This window comes from Anastrepha obliqua, chromosome 1 (genome assembly GCF_027943255.1).
Source record: "Anastrepha obliqua isolate idAnaObli1 chromosome 1, idAnaObli1_1.0, whole genome shotgun sequence".
Lineage (NCBI taxonomy): Eukaryota > Metazoa > Arthropoda > Insecta > Diptera > Tephritidae > Anastrepha > Anastrepha obliqua.
This window is the reverse complement of record NC_072892.1, coordinates 33,237,186-33,247,349: the sequence shown is the minus strand read 5'-3', so window position 1 is coordinate 33,247,349 and position 10,164 is coordinate 33,237,186.

Sequence of the window (10,164 nt, the reverse complement as noted above, 5' to 3'; positions counted from 1 at the left end):
AAACCGAATTGCCGCATTTGGGCTATCATTCGCCCACCCAAGAGTGATTGCCAAAAAAACCAATGTACCCACAAAGAGTGACTGTTTGGTGCGGTTTATGGGCCGGCCGGCATTTTTTCCAAAATGAGGCCGGTCAGGCAGTTACTGGGAATAGTGTTCGCTATCGTGAGATGATAACGAACTTTTTATGGCCCGAATTGGAAGATATGGATGTGGACGATATGTGGTTTCAACAGGACGGTGTCACTTGTCACACAGCTAACGAAACAATGGCTCTTTTGCGCGAAAAATTTGATGGCCGAATAATCTCAGGTCGCGGCGATGTCAATTGGCCGCTAAGATCATGTGATTTGACACTGTTGTTCTTCTTTCTTTCGGGTTATGTGAAAGACAAGGTATACGTCGATAAGCCAGCAACAATTCAAGAGCTAAAGGATGAGATAATTCGGTACATTAACGGCATAGGACGTCAATTATGCCTCAGCGTCATCGAAAATTTGAACCATCGGATGGAGATGTGCCGCCGAGACCGCGGCGGCCATTTGACCGATATTTTGTTCCATACGTAATTGAGCCAATATGTATTATCATAATAAAGAGAAATGACAATAATTTCTTAAAAAAAATTGTATTTTATTCAAAATCAACACCGGTGCTTGAAACTTAACCACCCTTTATAAACCGGTTGTGGTTTCAATTCTTTTCAGTCAACAAGCAAACGTTGAACACTTAACGCTTTAGTGCCAAATAAAAAGTAATTTACGCGCAAAATAAAGCATCATAAGGGGCGATGGAGTAGAGCTCATTGGCACTAGTATTCGTCATGCAAATACAGATGAAGATAACGATGATGAAGTGGATCCATTTAGATCTACTTTAACCATCCAATTAATAAACCCAATGGATTCTGGGCTGAGAGCGATACTGAGAAAATTGATTCTTTGCTAATCATTTAGAAAAAACATTGAAGCCACATCCAACACCTTAGGCACCACTGCTCACAGATATTCATGAAGCTGAAAACCAGTTCTCTTTGTTTCCGCCTGCAGAGATAAATCGTGAAAAAAAACTCCTTACATTTAAAAAATCACTCGGATTCGTTCTTATCCCCGCAGAAGCCTTAAAAAATCTATCTCAAAAGCTTTAATTAACACGTTGAGCCCGGCATCGATATTACTGTACTTTCCATTTGGCCGGCAACGAGCGAGCAATCGGGAATATTCAGACTGGAGACTGGAGCGATTAGTTAGAAACGAATTGCAGCAGACAAAAGTACACTTTGAAAATATATTCTGTTTAGAGTGTCTCAATAAACTTCATTAAAATTACTATACATTTATTTTTTAACTATCGGTCTTAGTTCATTGTCGGTCCCTAGGGACCGACGCCGGCCAAACGGAAAGTTCACTGTCGGTCCCTAGGGACCGACGCCGGGCTCAACGAGTTAAGCTAACAAAAATTATAAACGAGGGGTCCCGTTGGTCTAGAGCTCGAAAAATTATGGTATTTTCAGGAATAAATATAATAAAAAAATAAAAACGATATTATTTTTTGCAGGCTTTTTATTTAAGGGGGGAGTCTGCTTTAGAGGCTTCAAAAAATCTATTTTTTCGTAGATTTTTTTGGGAAGGAAAGAAATATGCGATTGAAACGAAACTTTCAGGTTTTATTGTTATATATTTCACCAGTCTTGTACAATTTTTTCACTAAAATATAAGGCATATTATGCCTGGTGCAAGCATTTTGCCGAGGCGCCTCGAGTGTGCATGTGTCGTGCGGCGGGAAAGGTGCAGGTCGTAATTTTCATCTGAAACCAAAAACCCAAAAAAATGTTTATTTTAGTATAGTAGGTATAGCTTCTAGTTCAACAATTTTTCGCTAATTAAAAAAAATGCATATTTTTGGAAAAACAAATTCAGCTTAGATTGTTTAAAAAGTGGGTTAATCATATCTTTCTTAAGGTTTTTTAGGTTCAACTAGAAGAGAATTTAGTTCCGAATACAATCAATGTTATCTCGTTTCGATAGGACGTTTAACTTTTTCCCTATCTTTCCCGCCAATTAGGAAAAATCGTTAAAATAAAAAACCGAGAAATCGCATGTCGGGCGATCCGGCCGCTCGTATAGCTGCTCGACGCTTTCTCACAATTTCTTCTGTAACTTCGAAAATATTTTGCATTTGCTTCTGAAATTTTGAGGACACATTTTTGGATAGTTTGGGAAGATATTTATGCCAAAAAAATCGATGTTTTGAAGTCTCTAAAGCAGGCTCCCCCTTAACTTCTTATACATACAAAAATTAAAAAAAAAGGCCAGCGGCACCATGTGCGCATATTTGAAGTGAAACTTCTTAATTTCTGGATTAAATTTAAATATTTTAATGAGGATTGAAATGATTTTTTATAAAATTACATACAATAATAGCGGATACTATTATTATTCATTTATTTCTGAAATTTGCACATTAGTCGGTGCTTCAATAGCCTGTACATTTTTTATTGATGGCGCAATAGCAGCAGTGGACTCAATCGGTTTGTGGTATTGAAATAGAATATATTTGGTCTTCACTCGGTTGTGCCGATATAGAAAATACGACATCTATTGTTGTTCCTGATTTTGTTGTTGAAATATAGCGGCCATTACTCATTTGTAATTCAGTTGATGTTCTAAAAATTGAACGACAATTATTTTCCCTCAGTATTTTCAACAGGAACTTGCGCCTGCTCAGCTTGGCCACTCGTTGGTGATAAATATTGATGCAATGTGTTACCTTTGTCTCTGCTGGTACTGGGTTGTGGATTGTCTGGATTGACTATGGGTAATTCTCTTGGCCCAATGGAATTCGTCGATGATTATTCGTCTCCGATAGTGGCGACTGCATTTCTCAAAGCCTTCTGTCGACCCCTACATTTTCGATTGCGTTGTGCTGCTGCTTGCGCTGGTGCTTTTTCTTGTTTCAACAATTTTTTCCGAGCTCTGTATTCTCATGAACGTTCAGTAGGCGTTTTTGGCATATTGAAGTAATACCAAATTGGAAATCATATTTTTTATGGTTATCTAATACAATAATATAACTATTAAAAAATTATACTCAGAAATACTCAAATTAGTGATGTGAAATCGGGTTTAGTAAGGCACAGCAGTTTTTCCTCAACAGTACCTGTGAACTCTGGAAAATAGATCCTTCATAATCACAATATACTGATATCTAATTTCTTCGTATAGATACTAAATTTGACATAGTATATTTATAAAAATGTATCAAAACATTCCAGTTCTAATAGGTGCGCTTCAACTTTTTTTCGATAGGGAGGGCGAACGACGCAATTTTTTTATTTTTCGCTTGTCATTTGTAAACTTCATTAGTATACATTTCATCATGGAACGCTACACACTTGAGCAACGATTGCAAATTGTGCAAATTTTTTATGAAAATAATCGTTCTGTTGCTGCTACTTTAAGAGCATTACGGCCATTTTACGGTCCATTTAACAAGCCGTCCCGTTTTGGGGTTATGTGAAGTCATTGGTTTACAGTAACAAGCCGGCGACGATTTGTGAAGGCGAAATTGCTGGAATTTCGGCCGATTTATTCAAAAGAGTGGTCGAAAATTGGGTTCAACGATTGGACTTCGTAAAACGTGCACGCGGTGGTCATGCAAAAGAAATCGAATTTCATACTTAAATGTATATGTTCAAACTCGATAATAAAAAAAAAAATAGTTAAAAAAGTCAAACCGTTTGTGTTTTATTCAAAAAAGTTCAAAAGTTGAAGCGCTCTTACTGAAAAACCCTATAATTTTGATCAACACGTGAACTACACAAATCCGCGTCGTTTTTTACGTGTCTGGGTGTCTGCGTCTCCTCGCCCCTGTAATGTCACGCGCATGCGCGTGTTTACGGATGTCACCATATGACATAGGCCATAGCCTGCAGTATACATATAGTTATAGACATTTATATGGCATAGTATTAGTGTATATTGTCTGTGTATACTCTGTAATACGAATCTAGAGAGTGGGGCGACTACGAAGCACCGCACAAAGCGGAGATAGAGGATAGCTTCTATGCCTTAGGCTTATACATTTCGTGACGGTTTTTCGTAACGCTAGTTCGTGTGTCGCGGCCTTGAAATTATACTCTGACACGCGCAAAGAAGTTTTACTTAAAAAAAAAATTGTATTTGCAAGGAAGTTGATGGGCTCAAAAAATGTGCTGCGAGGCGAAATTTTTTGATGACTTTATCGAACAAATGGACCCTTGCAAATATCAAAAATCCTATGAACTCTCCACCGTTACTTATAAATTCGCTACGCGTTTGGCTATGAAATCATTTTTGAACAAACCAATTGCAATGCTATCTCTGAGAATATTGTGGTCAACCAACCAACCGGATCCACCGATACACCGACAGTGACGAGAAGTTCATTCCCACGACAGTCGGTTCTACGTAAATTTAACCACCCGTATTTATATTCGACCAAGGACTGTCACTTCAGCAGCATTCCCCCAATATGTATGGGGTATGTTTATGCTGCTACAACAACAACAAGAGGTTGTCTGCAAGGAGGCGAAAAGCTTCGTCGAAAAACACGTTTCTATTTTATTGTAAGCAAGAATCCAGTATGCCCGCAGCACTCAAAAGTCTCGTATACATATTTTGCTTGCTTTCCACCGAACCCATAAATAAAAATCATTTCATATTTTACCACAAATTTCAATGTAATGCACTTTTGTGTCTTCAACCTTCTTCGAAATGAGTCAAAATAAAGACTCCTTAAAAATCCTTTTTTTTATTAACCAAATATTTTCAGGGTTTTTTTTTTTTTTGCTTCTGTAGGTTGCTTAATGCAGACCGAAACTAATGAAAAAGGTAAGAAATTAAAAATATATACCTGTGATACTTAAAAATAAATTATAATTAAAGCGTATTTGCCACATATTCCCATACAAATGCATGTAAGTACACAGGTTGCCCAACCGAAGGGTTAAAGCATTCGCTTGAGCAGAATAGTAATAAAATCTAAAATCAGCAAACTGGCCACATGTGCTATGTACGTGTATAAAGTACAATGCTGGGAGTCAACAAAGTTTTTAATTGCCACATGCAATTTTCGAAAACTCCTAAAAATTTAGTTGTGAAATAAACTAAATAAAACAGCAGTAAAGTAGGCAGGTGGACACATTTAGAAGTTGAAATGTTTGTTTGTTCATTTAAAGTCATTCGTGGGTAACGTTAAGTAAATATGTATTCAGGCACTCGATGTGCATATCTTTTTATGCAAAAGTTGTTATAGAAAGTTAAGCGACGTGAATTACGATTTATAAAACAGTTGAAGGAATTTAATTATACTTTTACCATCCACAATAAAGCACCAATTTTTTCAAAGGAGCAAGCAGAACGCTGACGATTCATGGGGAGATATATTAAATAAAAAATAATATACGTTGCACGACGTGAGGAAAGTTTAGGTTTGAAGGTTTTTTTAGGGGTATACGGATGGAAGAATTTAATCAGAGATTAGCTTTTTAGCACCTAAAGAAATTTGAAGGTACGGCATCGAAACTAGTAGCATATGCAGATGGCATATCCATAGTGGTGACAGCCATATACTTCGACACCATAAGCGACATAATGAATAACACACTGGCAACAGTGCAGCAATGGGCAACACAGGCAGGCCTGGGGGTAAACGCTGACAAAACGGACATAATACGTTTTACTAGAAAGTCAAGATCCTGAATCTAGTTTTTGTTTTTTCGATATTTCGAAATTATAAATGTCGGTTAAATTTCAATTTAAACGTCAACGACACTGTTGGACTTCTTTCTTTGGGAATATTCGAAAGAAAAGGTGTACGTCGATAAGCCAGCAACAATTCAAGAGCTAAATGATGAGATAATTCGGCACATTAACGGCATAGAACCTCAATTATGCCTCAGCGTCATCGAAAATTTGAACCATCGGATGGAGGTGTGCCGCCGAGACCGCGGTGGTCAATTGGCCGATAATTCCATACGTAGTTGAGCCATACCAATATTTTCATAATAAAGAGAAATGACAATAATTTTCTAAAAAAACTGTATTTTATTCAAAATCAGCACCGGCCCTTAAAACTTAACCACCCTTTATTATTATCTTAAGAATATACTGTGAAATTTCCATGCGGTAATTCCGAATATTATAGCTTCTACAGCCCATTAACTAGGTAGAGAGCGGTCCTCCAACGACTTTTTTCAGCCTGGTGTTGTCAAAAAAAAAATCGTCTGAAATTTTAAGGTGTGGTTCACAACATCAATGGCTATCGCCCGTACTATTACTTCAATTATTTCCTTTTTCTATTAAAAAACTGAAAAAATTCCGATTTTCAGAGTGTGAAATTCAAAACCGCGCCATTCTGTAATTTTTTTTATTTAATGCGGGACATAGCTACAGTCACAGTGATTAAAATTTTTTTTGGTTTTTGGGTTTCAGATAAATAGAAGAGCCAAAATGGACAACACCGTCCAGGACCAATTTTTCGGGAGGGTCAACTTCTGCGCCATTTTTAAAATTATCAAATTAAAAAAAAAAATTTCATAGGACTATGTTTAAGTTCGTGCGGTTTTTTTTCGAAATTTGAAACTTTATTGACGTAAAATGGTTACAAATTTAATATTCAAAGTATTGTCCATCGCTTACTACTACTTTTTCCCATCTTTCTGGCAATTCACGGATTCCCTTTGTGAAAAATTCGGTCGGTTTTGCCGCAATCCACGAATCGATCCATTTTTTGACTTCATCGTAATTACGGAAGTGCTGGTCAGCCAGGCCATGTTGCATCGATCGGAAGAGATAGTAATCGGATGGCGCAAGGTCTGGACTATACAGCGGGTGGGGTAGGACATCCCATTTGAGCGTTTCTAAGTATGTTTTGACCACTTGTGCAACATGTGGCCGAGCATTGTCATGTTGCAAAATAACTTTGTCGTGTCTATCGGCGTATTGCGGCCGTTTTTCTCGCAGTGCTCGGCTCAAACGCATCAATTGTCGTCGGTAGACATCCCCCGTAATCGTTTCATTCGGTTTCAGTAGCTCATAATACACAACACCCAGCTGGTCCCACCAGATACACAGCATAACCTTCAGGCCATGAATATTCTGCCCCGACGTCGATGTTGAAGCATGGCCAGGGTATCCATACGTTGCCCGACGTTTTGGATTGTCGTAATGGACCCACTTTTCATCGCCAGTCACAATTCGATGCAAAAAACCCTTTCTTTTGTGCCGTTGAAGCAGTTGTTCGCAAGCCATAAAACGGCGTTCAACGTCTCTTGGCTTCAATTCATACGGCACCCAATGGCCTACCTTTCGGATCATTCCCATGGCTTTTAAACGTTTGGAAATGGTTGATTGATCAACTCCCAAAGTTTTTGCAACCTCTTCTTGCGTTTGAGCCGGATCTTGATCGAGCAATTCCTCCAATTCGGTATCCATGAACTTTGGCGGCGCACCCTCGCGTTCTTCGTCTTCCAAGCCAAAATCACCACTTTTAAAGCGTGCAAACCACTTCTGGCACGTTCGCTCAGCTAGAGCATGCTCACCATAAACTTCCACCAAGATACGATGACTTTCGGCTGCTTTTTTCTTCATATTAAAATAATGAAGAAGAATTCCCCGCAAAAACACATTATTTGGCACGAAATTCGACATTTTCAAGTGTGGTAAAAATATTGTTGTTTACGCTTCAAATAAAAAACTTATACTGACGTTTGTGCCTTACGACAGTAGCTCTCCAATGAATGTTTGGAAATGTGGATCGATGGAATAATAATCAAGTTACGCCATCTGTTGTAAAACCGCACGAACTTATCGATAGACCTATTAAGAGAAGTCAAATAAAAAGCCTAAACAATTTAAATATCGGTTTTCATTTTTTTTATTGTAAACAAAATTTTCTGAAAATACTCTAAATTTTAGAGCTGTAAACCACCAACGCGAAGGACCTCGGAGTAATTTTGGATATCATGGAAGCACAATATGTTAAGAGAGAAAAAGAGGAAGAGAGAGGCCAGTAACGCTATGTGCATGTAAAAGAATGCTGGGAGCTGCATGGCGTCAATCTTCTCCTAAAATGTATTGGTGCTATTGTGGTGAACCGCGCTAAGGAAAGGAACATACAAGATACCTATGGAAAGTATTCAATGTCTTGGTGCACTTTGCACTATAGGGGACGATGAGGACGAGAGATGAGGTACTCAACCTGTCACTGATTGATATTGCGGCATAATGTCTAAATATGTAAATGTTGAATTTACCTGTAAAATATTCGGATATGGCTCAATAAGCATGAGCTATGGGGTCAAGACGGATTAAATGGCTCCAAAATGCAATGAGAAAATTCCGAACAATAATAGAAGAAGAGGGGTGGAAAATAGGAATGAAGTTAATGAAGTTATTAAGTTTTAATGGTTTTTTATAAATATATAAACTGGGTTGGTTGGATTTAGGAACCTTATTAGGTTGTTGACGTCTAAGCCAGACAGTTGCTCGAGACTCTCGAACAGCGGTTTGCCCAGGGTTAACATTCTGTCCTTCCATAGGGCAGGGCATTCACTGAGGAAATGGAAGATTGTTTCCTTTTTCTGCGGTTGTTTACAACTATGACAGTATGTGTTGTGAGGGATGCCCATTTTGGCGGCTTGTTCTCCGATAGATCAGAAGCCAGTTATGACTGCCGTTAGTCTCCAGGCGTCCCGTCGTTTCATGTTTATCAATGTCGACGATTGCTTGAGGTGGGCCATAACGTCCTGCTGATTTTGCATTTCGTCTGGTCTCTCCATCTACAATCTGAGATTCGAAGGTATTTTAGGGAAATTGCATTTTCGACCGCACCTAATGGTGTGAATACCGATTCTGCAAGAACGTTATTCATGGCAGATCCCCCTCTTGCCAGTTCATCGGCTTTTTCGTTACCTTCTATTCCGGTGTCCCGGAACCTCTTTATGCTGCTGATGGAGCTCATCAGATTTTTGTTATCAAGACCTGCTATATCAGCAGGTGCAGAAAAGAAGTGAGAACCAAGATGCGTAAATCTTAGTCCCGCGAAAGCTGGGCAACTAAGGAGCAGGTGCTGAGATGATTCCACCTCATTTTCCATACAGCTGATGCAAAAAAGACTCGAAGTAATTCCTAGTCTCACGTCATGTGTACCCCGCGGATAGTGCCCCGTGAGGATGCCCACGAAATTTGATGAGATGAGATTTTGTCATCCTCAGAATTGTCATCCTCTCGATTACTTGCAGCGCATTTTTAATCTCTCTGCATGATGATGATGATGATTTATTGCTCCCGCGCCGTTCATTGGGCGCATAGTGCCAGAAAAGTGATTTCCATTTCGGTTTGCAGCTTTTGCCTCAACCTGTCCTCATGCCAGGTTTTCGTCATCTCTGTTGCTACGGCGCCATAAACCGCTTGGGCGCCCTACGTTTCGTGCTCTTTTGCGCTGGTTTGCGCAGAGTATGCCCTATCCAGCGCCATCATATTTCCCGAACCTCAATATTTATGGGACCATTACATCTATTGAGAAGATCTGCATTTGAGATGCACTTTTTCGGCCACAAGATACGGAGAATTCTGCGAAGACAGCGATACGCAAACGTATGAATTTTGTTTCGTATTTTAGTCCGCCACCAGCCAAGTTTCACAGCCGTAGAGCAGAACGGATTTCACGTTAGCGTCGAAAAGACGAAGCTAAATTTTTCTTGTTAGGTGCTTCGAATATCAATTTTTATTTAAGTTGCGAAAGCGTCTTTTGTCTTAGCGTTTCGGTGTTCTATGTTTGCTTTAGCACCGCCGGTAGATGTTATTTGGCTGCCAAGGTAAGTACAGCAATTAATACGACAGCGCACATTGCCCGGTTGTCAAGTGTGAAGTTGAGTGCAAAGAGCGAGAACTTTTTGAATGAACTTTCTATTTGAATTCATTCGCTCTTCCTAGAAGAACCCATTGCTAAAAATCTCAGAACTTTGCTGAATATCCAAAATTTGAAAAAGTTTTACGGTCGGCCTAACTTTTCTTTCTTGCGTTTTTCGCAAAACTAAAATTCGTTTAATACAAATTTAATATAACGCACGCCCATACATGAAAGTAAATAATTTCCTTACGCACATAAATATATATTTGT